This window comes from Teleopsis dalmanni, chromosome 2, assembly GCF_002237135.1.
Source record: "Teleopsis dalmanni isolate 2A chromosome 2, ASM223713v2, whole genome shotgun sequence".
Lineage (NCBI taxonomy): Eukaryota > Metazoa > Arthropoda > Insecta > Diptera > Diopsidae > Teleopsis > Teleopsis dalmanni.
Genome location: NC_051847.1, coordinates 60187173 through 60200266, shown reverse-complemented (window position 1 = coordinate 60200266; position 13094 = coordinate 60187173).

Here is a 13094-nt window from a genome sequence, read left to right as displayed (position 1 = left end):
ACCTATTTCAACTCCTTTCAAGAATTTCAGAATCTAGTAATTGAAATGCTGATGCATTAATTTTCCTACGATTTCTTTTGAGGTCAAAAATCTGCACTAATAGTGATGTTAGCGAAAAAGTATTACAGCTATTAGAACAAATTATAATCTGATGATACAATGTCAGAGCTTTGTGATATGGATATATCAAAGCGCTTTATAAAGTCTCTTAGTTTTTGCCAATTCATAAAATATGTGTGACTCAGCAATATCATGATAAAACGTAACACATTTCCCATTGATTAGATACGATTTTTTGTTTTCAAAATCTTGCTTTACCTGCATTGAGAAAGACTTGAATTGTTGATTTGGTTAAATGCAAATAGGTTATAATGAATGCCAACCTTACTACAACCTTATTAGCTTCCTTATAAGGTTCCGGAACACTACGGTCCTTGTAATCAATTGTGGCAGTTGTAAAGTTTTATCTCCAAATGATAACCAAATGATAACCGCATTACATTATTTTTAATGTTTTGCACATAGATTAAGTTTACTTCGGTTAAGTTAGATATTGGCCTATCGCGGCACCATATAAGAACACATAGACTAAAAAACCACCTTAAATCTCTTTAAGGGACATAGAAGCTTTCTAGAGAAGCGTCTTGGAGTTGGCTAAAATAATATATTATATAATTTTTAGATATTATATATAATATATATAATATGTTAGAAATAAAGTTCCTAATATAGTCAATCGGTATTGCGCATGGTTTATATATAAATACATAATAGTTTCGATGTTGCTAAAAAAGCAGAAGCTGACCTGATTGAACTATGAGAAATTGTGGATGTCTTTTTAATTGCTTTTTACGGTTGTCATTTTTGCAGAGGATTATCGTGTATAATCCAAAATATTTTTGTATTACCGTATAATTTTAATATTATTTTATTTTTTTTTATAATTTTAAAATTATTTTTACTCAGGTTTAGGAATTTAGAGGCATCCAAACGTTGATATTTATTTTGAAACTAGTTGTATGAAAATTTTTTCAAACTCTTTTGTTGTTAAATAGAGTATTCTATCAATATATCAACTGATTACTTGCTGGATTTTTTCAACCTATTATGAATCGTCATAGATTACTTTAAATAAAAATTCGAATATTTCCTATAAAAGAACGTTGTATGGTCAACCAAATTTCAATAAATTAATCAAATTTTTGTTGCTGCTTCATCATTACTGTTTGAACCCTTCTTATGTCTTTTCGTTATCTTTTCGATGCGTCACATTCGTCAAAGAAATTAATATTATAATGAAGAAAAGATATTGTGGAAAGAACAGTAACTAATAATAGTCACATTGTGTGTATTATCCACCTATTGAGGTAGTCTTAATAATTTATGGAAATTCTTATCGTTATTTAGTATCAAAGTTTTTGCGCCGGTCTTTAGAATATGTAAGAATATTTGTTCTATAGTTTTAATATATGCTTCAATGTAAATTATTATAATTTTACTAATTATGTTGTCAAGCAAAATTGATTAAAATTTATGTTGAGTCATATCTCCTACAAAAATGAGTATATTTATTGATAAGAAACATCGCAAGTTATGAGTGAAAGCATAAAATGATAAGACATGTATTGGGTGTTTTTATTAATGAAAAAGTGCGAGATATAAACTAAAATTAATTCGCAGATACAAGCTGGCCTTGAAATAAATTTGTTTTTCGTAAAATTCGTAGAATTAAAAAATATTTATAAACATTTTGTTTATAATCATTTAATTTGTTTTTACAAATATTATTGCAGTTTTAAGAATTATTTCTCCAAATTAAATATATTAAATATATTAGCATAAAACGTGTAAAATTATAAACAACATTTTGAGTGTAAACACATTTATTAGCGCAATAAAAAGTATTTAATTATGCCAATATTTCTGTTTACACTTATACTATGAGTAACATACGTGCTAGTTATTATAAGCTAATAAAATTATAATTTTATCTGTTTGATGTTGTTTAAAACAGATAAGAGCACGTGGACAGTTTTTCAGAAATCCCACAGTCTGGCGGGCCCACAAAAGTCTGACGTGTGGAAAGCTATAAGAAAATAGTTGGTTTAGTTAATTGAGTGGCTACCAAGGTTGTAGACAATTATTTTTTATATATTAACATCCGGACCAATTTTAAGAAAGTATTACTATGTTTGTTCTAGTTTAAGATTGTCAGAATGATAATGGCCGCATTTAGTAATATTATTAAAGTTATTTAAGATAATAACCACTTTAACTATTCTAATCTAATTTCTTATAGTCTATACCTAAAATAATGTAACATAATTCTGTGATTATTAATTTTGGGGGCAACTTTGTAGTATTTCTTACGAATTGAAATTTCTTTAGTTATTGTTTCCTTAAAATAATTGTTACTTTTATAACCGCAAATTTACCCTCCCCTCATTCAACCTTTTCTTTTTTTAAAGCAACAGCCTACAAAATTTACCCTTTTGCGGAAACGTTCATGTAATATTAGGCTTTAGAATTTTACTATTTCTGCCCTTAAAGAAAAAGGAAAACTTTAACCCTTTTTGTCTGTTGCTATTGTTTATAAGTTCATAAAACTTAACGAACCGAATGTAACATAAAAGTCAGTTATCTGCATTAGCCCTTGCGTACTAATTTATATATTATTGCCTACAAATCGTTTATATACATTTTTTATTATTATTCGTGTTCTAAAAGAAAAGAATACAAGAATTTGTAAAAAGTCATATAATGTTATATACACCGTCTATTTTCTATTTTACTGAGGAAATGTGAAATTTTCAAAAATTATACCTTTGGGGTCAAATATCAAAGGCATAGTTCTTTTAAATTATATAGTGTTCAGAAATGCACTAAATTCAATGGATAATACTTTTTTAGATAGTGCTTAAAAGATTTATGAGCATTTAAAATATGTGTTCGATGGGAACCTATCTAACCTTAATGATGGTTTATCCATTTACCGAGTTAAGAGTGAACGTCACATTCTCTTCTTCAAAGACGTTGCTTACATAGAAACCAATTCACACTTTCCGAAAGAACAGTTAACATTTATTTCCTTTTCTTCAATGAAAGTCATGTAAAATAGGAAATAGGTGTACGTCAACCATATCTTGTGCAGATTGCGTTAGGTAGTTTTACGACGTTGCCGATTTATAGTCCCAAATTCAAATAGATAAAATTAAGCCCACAATAATTACGAGATTTATAAATAGTGTAGAATTGTTTTAGTTGGGTTTTTAGGCGCACAATAGATCTATTAGATAGGGATGCATTCATAGATTATTATTTAATAATAATAATGATCTCACCAAGTTGCGAGTTGATAAACTTCCACTTTCTAAGAAAGCGTGACGGTCCACAATATCTTCTACCCATCTTTGTTAGCAGTTTTGATTGCTTCTACTACTATCTACTCTTTTAAAGGTTTTTATTGTAAGAACAGCAAAAATATATTAAAATATCTGAGACTAACTTAAGCAAATGACACATATTTGATGTGAATGTGATATGAAAATATTTAATTCATTTTTAAAATATTTGTACTAAAATTCATAATAAAAATATTATGTTATCTTTTACAGGAAATCTTTTTGTAATTTAAGAAAGGACATCAACATCAACAACAAAAAACCGGGTTGAAGTAGGACTTGCCATATATTTCCGTTTCCTTCAACAAACACGCAACAATATACTATTTCACTTCCTTGTTGTCAATTTCGCTACTCCTTTCCTATTCATATGACACTTTGTGGCATATTCACAATGCATAATATTTACTTATTCATACCCCTTTGCTCCTTGTGTGTTTCTTTAGCGTTAACACATTTATTTTGACAATTGGCATAATGGCAAAAAGATTTGATAACATTTCTTGGCTGCGACACTGAATTCCTATGAACCCATCATTTCGCTGCTAACGCCTTCCGTGTTTGATTTTGCCACGCAAATCTCGCTACAAACTGTCATACCGCCGATGTCATATCGTCTATTGATGTCGACTGCCACCAAATTGACATAATGATAAACATACGGCAATTGACGCAATCAATGTTGCCAATACTGATGAACTGATTTCCATGCAAGGCGTATGAATGAATTAAATTAAATTGTCCTGAATTAAATTGAGTTGAGTTGAGCTGAGTTGAAACGGCAAACGGCAAGCGGCAAACAGCAAACCCGACCGCAACGATTTGATAAGGACTCGGGAGGAATAAAATAAAAGGATATGACAAAAAAAAAGAAAAACAGAAAAGTGAGCATGAAACTGACAATGTTGCTGGTGATTAAAATGATTGTGGCGATGATGTTGAAGTTGAAATTGACAGTGAATGTGTTTTATGTTGTCGGCTAATGTAAAGGATTCGTTGGCGCATTGTTGAAAAGTAAGTTATTGTTGTAATTGCATATGAATGGGTTGGTCAACTTGATTCGTGCCTTTGTACGAAACAACCGACATCATCAATAGAGTGAAAAAGAGTGAAAAAAAACAATAAATACAAAAAAAAAATGTCACTGCTGTCAATTTTGGTAATTGATATCAGAGCAATGAAATTTTTTTTTTTGCTGCTGGGTTTCATGAATTTACGATGACGGAAGGAAAATCGAAAATACAATTTCACTTTTTTTTCGAAATCATATTTTAATGAATTTGTACTTAAATCTTTAATATTTGGCTGAGTGTATCTACCCCAACCGCCATTGAAATGTGGCAATAACATACATTTCACTTTCAATAATTCCCATAATTCCAGTTGATTTCGAATTCCGGCATTAGCAGTGCACACATTTTAGCTTATTAGAATTCGAGTGCTCTGGAGTCCAATAAATATCTTGTTGTTTGCCATTTCAAACTTTATTACCGTGTTGCCGTCATTTTCCATTTGCAGAATGGATTTTATTTCTTGGCAAAGTTGGTATATTCGCTATATTCCGGTCGCATTATTTGCGAGGAGCGACGTTATGAGATGGCGCAAAAATCACGTCGTAAAAATGTCCAAATGCCGTTAAGCTCATAAGTCGTTCGACTCACCTGTTTGTAGATTTGGTTTTATTGGCATACTCACACATGCTCGTATTTGTGGTATATATTAAGTCGTGTATAAACGCCACATCCACATAACCACTGTTTGTAGTGCGTGTTTGTGTGTTTATGTGTTTATGTATGTGTGTGCATGTGCTTGCAGTTTTGCTCATCATGGTTTTGTGTTCTGTTGTTGTTGTGTCACCCAAAAATAGCAAATTCGAATGTGGAAACCCTTTCGCATGTGTTGGCAAACGAATAAATATTTATTTGCTACTCCTTACCGCTAGCTTCACTTCTTTGCCAATGCATCTTTACACTGCGGTCGACATGCTTTAACGCCATTATTATTTTTTATGATGCTGCTTCCGTTTGCTCTTCTGACACCAACCAACAATTTATATGAGGACATCTCAATATCCTACTCGATGTGTGTAATATCTATGAAGGACTTTCTTTGGTGTTTACCCCTTTTCCGCATATTAAGTACAATTTTTTCAATAAACGAAAGTGCTGTGGTACCTTCCGCTGTCCGCTTACCCCCTTTGTTGGCTTATTCTACATTTACTTCTGCACTGGCTGTTGCTTCATTTGTAGTCTCACATTTCCACATTTCATGCCATTGACCAAGATATTTTAGGTCTTATATTCTGATATCTTTGAGTTCGTGTTTCGATCATAAAACGAAAATATTTGAAGGTATAAAGTTACGTGCGTTTGGCATTTCGCATAAAAATTGTGAATAAAAATTTTTAAATTGAAATGAAACAAAATTTATTTATTACCTCACATAGTTTGATATATTGAAATATAAAAAATGTTTACGTTCATAGTGTGTTTTATGGCGCGGATCAATAATTTATAGTTGAGTTATCGGAAATTTAAAAGCCAATATGAGTGAGACTGCTTAAGACGCTAATTACTGAAATAAGAATTATTTTAGTACGAATAAAATTATTCTTATTTCTATATTCACTATTCTAATGCCAAATTTTATTTATACATTTTTGAAAGGGCTCATTGATCGATGTTGAATGAGAAAGAATTTTTTAAACTAATTTTAAATATATATATAGTGATTGTACTCTGAAGCCTACTGTACACTTCAGTCGAAATAACGCTGCAAATAAAATTCATTTCTTAAAAAAACCGATTCTAATTTCAAATTTTTGTTAAAAATAATAAAAAAAAATTTTGTTGTTGCAATTTCAGTATTGTTCGATAAAAACATCTATATTGACAACAATTGTTTATATTAAGAACTTCTTTTCTTCCGTCAAAATGAACGTTAAAAATCAATTTTATTCTTATTTCTATAATATATATTTACAAGTGAATTAAATAAAATATGCTAGACTTCAAATTTCTAGAATAATCTAGTTACATTATTATTATGTTGAAGCTAGTAGATTCAGTACACTTGGGCACTTTTATTCTCTATTAACTGCGTGGTTTCTTCATAACACCTCTCTAATCCTTGACTGGATTATTGTTTATCACTTCATCAGACTAAGCAATAATTGATCTTAGATCTGTATACCTCAACGAGGAGCCTGGTAAACCTGTCAGTTTTCGTAAATAATTTCAGAGCTCTATCGTTTATGTAATTTTTGATCCGTTTAATCTTGAGGTCCCTGAGAATGTCATTTACCCCAACGTACCATGGCACCTTAAACAAATCTTCTCAGAGCTTTGCTTTGTGCAATTTCTAGCTAGCAAATAGTAGTATTTGAGACCTTACTAAAAGCTACACATCCATATAGAAGTGACGGTCGAATTATTTGGTTATATAACAGCTTCCTGTTCTTAGCATTGAGATTTTCATTTTTAAATAGAGCTTTGAGGTTATGAAGAAAATTGACACAGCTAATTTTTTTCAGTTGAATATGTTTAAGCCAAGTGAATTGTTTGTACACCGTGATGCCTAGATATATAATGCTATCCTCCCAGTTATTACCATAGTTCCCACTCTCACTCTGGACGGGTTCTGTCTCCACTTACGCATAACAAAAATAGAGCCTTAGTTTCTACATATTGATATAAAATTAATTAGATTTTGAATGATAATGATTAGTATTTGGAAAGTAGTTGAAATACAATTTGTATTTTCCTTTGGTTAAACCCGTAAATAAATGATGTTCAGGTATTTTGATCAACGACTTCAATAGCTGAAATTTATTTATTATTGTTTTTTTCTCCAAGTATTTGATATCAGTGCCTTGGACTGATAAAGAAGAATTTAAATAATTTTTACACAAATATATTTTATTTGTAACCTGAAAATAACTATAGACTATAGTCGAAATATCGATGCAAATAAAGTACATTTTTTAAAAGGAATTTTTATTTCTATAATATTAAAAAAAATTGCAGACTTTAAATTTTTAAAATATTATAGTAACATCTTAAGATAAAATTAATCAGATTTTGAATTAATAGTAATTAGTATTTGGCAAGTAGTTGTTATACAACTTCTATAATTCCTGGATTAAACCCGTAAATTAATGATCGCAAGGCATTTTGAACTACGACTTCAATTGCTAAAGTCATATTGTGTTGTCTTTTTTCTAAGTGCTTTGTACCACCAAGGAATTTAAAAATAAACTTGCGCTGAATGTGGTTAAGAAAAACTATTCCTTGTAAAATGATTTACTGAATACGGATACCTATCACTTGAAAGCAAACACGATCAGAAAGGTAGATAGATACTTCTTTATTATTCAATTTCAAAATTTTTTAACTAATGTAAGTATATATTATGCCTTTAATTTATAAATATTGATTAGAGTTACTTAAAAATATACGATCATAGAAAATTGCTTATTTTGAAATCCGTCATTTTCATATCTATATTTTTTTCAAGATTTTGGTGAATAAAAATCGAACATAAAGTACAAAAAAAAGCATCAATAATAATTCTTTACTGGATTTTGAACATCTATTGCGTCCCTCCCTATATTTAGAGTATTTCTATTATAGTTATTCTCTTAGTTTTAGATAATATCAACTACTTTAACTATAGTAGTTTTCTCTGTTCACTGGTGCTTTGAAACTTACATAGAGAAATTGCGCATTCCTTTTAATACTAACTGTAAAAGTTATAGAAACTTGCAGAAAAAAGCAACAATTAAAAATTTTTTCTTTGAATACCCAGCTCTGTCCTGAAGAAGAAATAGGTCTTTATGGAAATACTCTTTTGACAAATTGTTTGACTGTTTTCAGCAAAATGATTCAAAGTTTTTGTTTTTTTGTTATCTCTTTCGTTGATTGCTTGTATGATATCTAATGGGTCACCACGGACTACGTTATCACCTCAACAAAATAGGTCCGACCGAAGAGATATATTGTAGACTTTGCTTAGAAGCAGACGACACATCCAGCCACATTCTATGTGACTGCCCAGCCTTGATCTGGGCCAGGAGGAGGTCGCTGGGTCGGGAACTGTTCTCACCTTCCGACATTAGGAGGTTATCAACGGTTGACATTTTAGCCTTTATTCGGAAGGCGGAATGTCTTCTGTTCGGTTAGGGTCTGTTGTAGCACAAAAGATCAACCATGGTCGCAGTACTCTGCTCAAACGGGAGCTAGTACCCCGTTCATTATTATCTTATTTATCTCTTTCGTTTACTAATTAATAGCCGCTAAATATGGATAGCGGCAGAATATTTGGGATCTGTCACTGCAACCGATGGGCACTGTTCTTTGGGTGTGCAGTAATAATCTTGCGGTCTCTTCCACTTACACGATAAGCCTATAAATCTAAATAGATTGATTTCTCATTTCTGATTTTTTATAATTTAACCAACGGTGCTTCAAAATGATTTATTTTTTAAGTGAACTTTACTTCACAACTTTTTGTTTTAAAGTATTTATATTCATTTATACAATTTTAAATAAAAATTAAATTTTAACTTTGGTAAATCACTTTAGTAATATAGTTATCATCATCCATAGATAACTGATGAAGTCGTTCTGCTTCTCAACAAATACGAGTATCTTGTAAATACTGCGGAATGCTTGTACTTTGTGCAGTGGCATGTGCAGCATCTGTTCTGATAACCAAACTTATGTAAATAAATTAACAAAGTGTAAAACTAAAATATTGAAATCAATAAAGGAATTATTTAAACAATTTTATAAACAAATTTACAGCAAGGATAAAGCAAAAATAATTTACTTGAATTGTCAATGAAATTTACAAATTACGCAACAATCTGAACATGCTGCCACATTGAGTAAAGGAGTAAAGGAGCAAAGGAGCAAAGGATCTCAGTAGTTCTGCATGCAGTTATACAGTATGTAAATATCCTGGCAAATAGCAAACACAAACAAATAATTGATGAACGCAGGCAGGCATACACGTCTACATCTGCTAATGCAAATTGAAAATTTGAAAGATGAAAGATGAAGTGAAGATGCATTCGAGAAGACCAACTGTGTGCACCACAAACAGACCTACGGGCAAGAAAAGGTTCAATAGGTCGTTTATAACATCCACACACTGTGAGTGGAGTGGAGGACAGTTTACAAATTGTTACTTTGTCTTTGTCAGAGAAATCTTTGAATTCGATTTAGGAAGAATTAAAGATTTTCTACAAAATTCAAGGAAATCATTTGTTATGCCACAGAACAGCAAATCTAATAAATTTGTTATGCAATTAGTGAGAGGTTAATGCATATTGATTTAAAGCTATTTCTGTGGTCATTAATATATGTGTGCTTATCTACGCTTGAGGGCTTGCATTTACGTTTCAGTGAGGTTTAATGTTTAATTCTGTATTTTATGATAATCAGTTGATGATTTTCACTACTTAACTCTTGTTTGTAGGTGTGTAGTACTTTGGTATGGAGAAATGCCGAAGCACTCTCAATTTTAACTCTATCAATTTCCATCTAATACTTTAATTCAGCAATTGACCTTTATAATCGCCCTAAGCGTTACTCAATGTACATAACCCCATAAATTCAAAATCATTCAGATAATTGCATCGATAAACTTTTTTTAAGTGATTTTGCTATGGCCGGAGTGTTTATTATATTTTTTCTGAGTCAATAGTACACTGCAAAAAATTCCTGCAAAACGAATTTGTAGGTTAATTTTACGAAATTGATAGACTGCGGCTTAAGACAAGGTTCTAAAAGATCATTAATATGAGATAAATGGAGAGAAGTCTAAATATAATTAAAAAAATTAAAAACGAAAAAATAAATATATTAAAAAAAAAACATTAAATAAAAAAGAAATATAGCACAAAAAAATAGAGCAAGAAATCTTAGATAGTAAATCTTTATAAAGTAGACTTATAGTTCAAGAATCCAAAATTCTATTAAAAAATTGATAGTTTCATTTATTATACAATTCAAGATTAGGCGATACCAAGCCGAAACTTTCGCAGATCAATTATTGAATGTAGATACCTACGATGTGGAATATCCGAGGTAAAAATGGATAATGTAGTAGCAGTATGTAGCTGCTAAGCTGCAAATAAATATATTTGGAAGTAAAGTAATAAATTCAAAAAAATGAATCAAGAGCTGACAAAATCACTTGATGTAGCAGTAAAAATAGCCTTAAAGTTTTTATACCAACCACTCTTGATACTTGTAAGGACAAAATTGTTAATTAATATTACATTGCTGCACTTATTAATAATAAAAGTATAATAATATATAAATATATTTTGACTTTAAAGTAACGTTCAATAGAATTATTTGACTCATATACTAAAACAAAGTTACTAAGTACACACTATTGGTGATAGAACTCTAACAGATTTCTCAAGAGAGCAGAGTTTACATTATACCAATGTGAAAAACAGATTGATCCCATAACGATCCGAGCAAACACTTTGGCATCAGGATACTTTTGAAATATTGAAACCAGCGTATTCACCTGACTTGAGTCTTCGTCTTCTTTTACTGGATATGTGTTTCGTTTCATAGGTTTATTAGATGAATTCTTTGTTTTGGAAGCATTTATGAGAAGGCCGACGCCAAAGAAATAAATATTATTTTGGCGAATTATTTATACACGAGATTACACAAATAGAGTAGAAATATTAGAATTTGTTTGAAAATCTTAAAATAACATTTCTACCTAAAACCTTTTTCCCAAGGCTATGAAATTGATAGGTCATTAGCAAATTCACGATACACATCTAACTAATTCGCATTTTGTTGATAAACTTTACAGGTGAGTTAGAAATTGACATTTCTACCACCAATCTCTTTTTTTCTTTGAGGCTAAGGAATTTACATTTCGTTAGCAAATTTACATTTCTCATGTCCAAGAAATCTTTATTTTTTCAGCAATTTCATTGTCTATGGCTAACAAACTAACATTTCTGTAACAACCTTGACAAGTGGAGTAGGTGTTCACATTACTCTCATATTCTGTATCTCTTTTTTTACTGCTTCAGACAAATAAATTTATTGTAGAACTAGACCTGGGATCAGCGAAGTAAATATCGAGAAAAAAGTTAGTCATAGATTTTAATTTAGAACGTGTCTTTTATAATACATATATAGGAATGTATAAAGGTTCATTGAGAACTTAAAAATTTTATTAATGCTATTATATTATATATATTATGCTGATCCGCATTAAACCTACATACAATATATGTAGGAGATTCTTTCTTCTTTAAGAAAATAAAAATATTACAAACTCCTGATGTGAAGAGACGGTCGTAGCTGTGATATTTATGTTTAATATTAATCAGTATATATAGTATCTAGAAGAATCTGTCCAAAAACAGATTACTTAATAAATCCTCGACATCTCAAAGCAAATTTTCAAAAATAACTTGATATACACTTATTTTTAATTCATCCAATGCATTGTCAACTATATTATTCTATTTTAATAGCTTTTTAAATTGCGATTATAAATTCACATATTGTAAATCTAAAGATTTTATTACTCTCATTATGAGTTCAGGTGAGGTTAGGAGGCATCCTAAATAGTACTTGAAATTAAATTTTAGAGCTTTGCAAATAACACCAAAAATATTTTTTTTGCCTGTAATTTTCATTAAACTTGTATGCAATCTGTTAACTTATGCATAATCGTAAAGGTAAGGAGACTTTTTTTAATTTTTCACTGGAAGTCCTTTTTGTAATGTTGTCCGATTTTAACGGCATCGTCACGTGCTCATAAAAATTGTCGCATTTTCTGATTGGACAACGTTGAAACATTTTTTCACTTTGTTTTTTTTTTATATATATATATACTTTTATGTTGCATTTGTATCTTGAACTCCACCTCCTTCTGGAATGGTAAATTTTTTATGTTCATATTTAACCCTTCCTTTTTGCCTCATTATATGGTGCACATTAAAGCTGGACGGCCAGGTTTGTATTACCACATCAATTTTTGGTAAAATAAAATTCAACATTTTATGTCCTCGTAAAAAGTCAATTGAATTGCGGCAAATAAACTGGGCTTACCATTGATGTACGAAAGCCGCTGCAATATGTTGCTGTTGGTAATGTTGGTTTTGTGCGGCCATATCCTTGCTGCCCTGCTGCCTTGCTGCCTTGCTGCTTTGGCTAAGTCAGGATGACAGTTTTTGCTATTGAAAGTTCTATGGTTATGTGAGAACTTGTTATTTTCAGCTTAACTATTTTTATGTGCTTGTGGAATGTGTCATTTACTTCCTTTTTAATAGTTAACAAGGGTTTATTATTTCTTTGTAGCCTATTATCCTTTTTTTCATCCATACGAAGAGGCAGGCATATGTACGTATGAAAGTATGTATATGAAAAAAACTCAAAATTTTTTGTTGTGCATATTTAATGTACTCCTAAATTGCTCGGAAATTAATAGTTTATGGTACATTGCATTAATAGGCAAAAATGCAAATGTGTTTAATTTTGTGAAAAGTCCTTTGCAAATACAAATTTACAAATACTCAAAATTAAATATTGAACAGAGACATTTGAATAAAACATGAAATAATGTAAAAATGTTGGCCAATGTTCAGCACTTGTTGACTTGCAATTAATTTTATTGTTTTAATCCAATTATGGTTTCACAAAT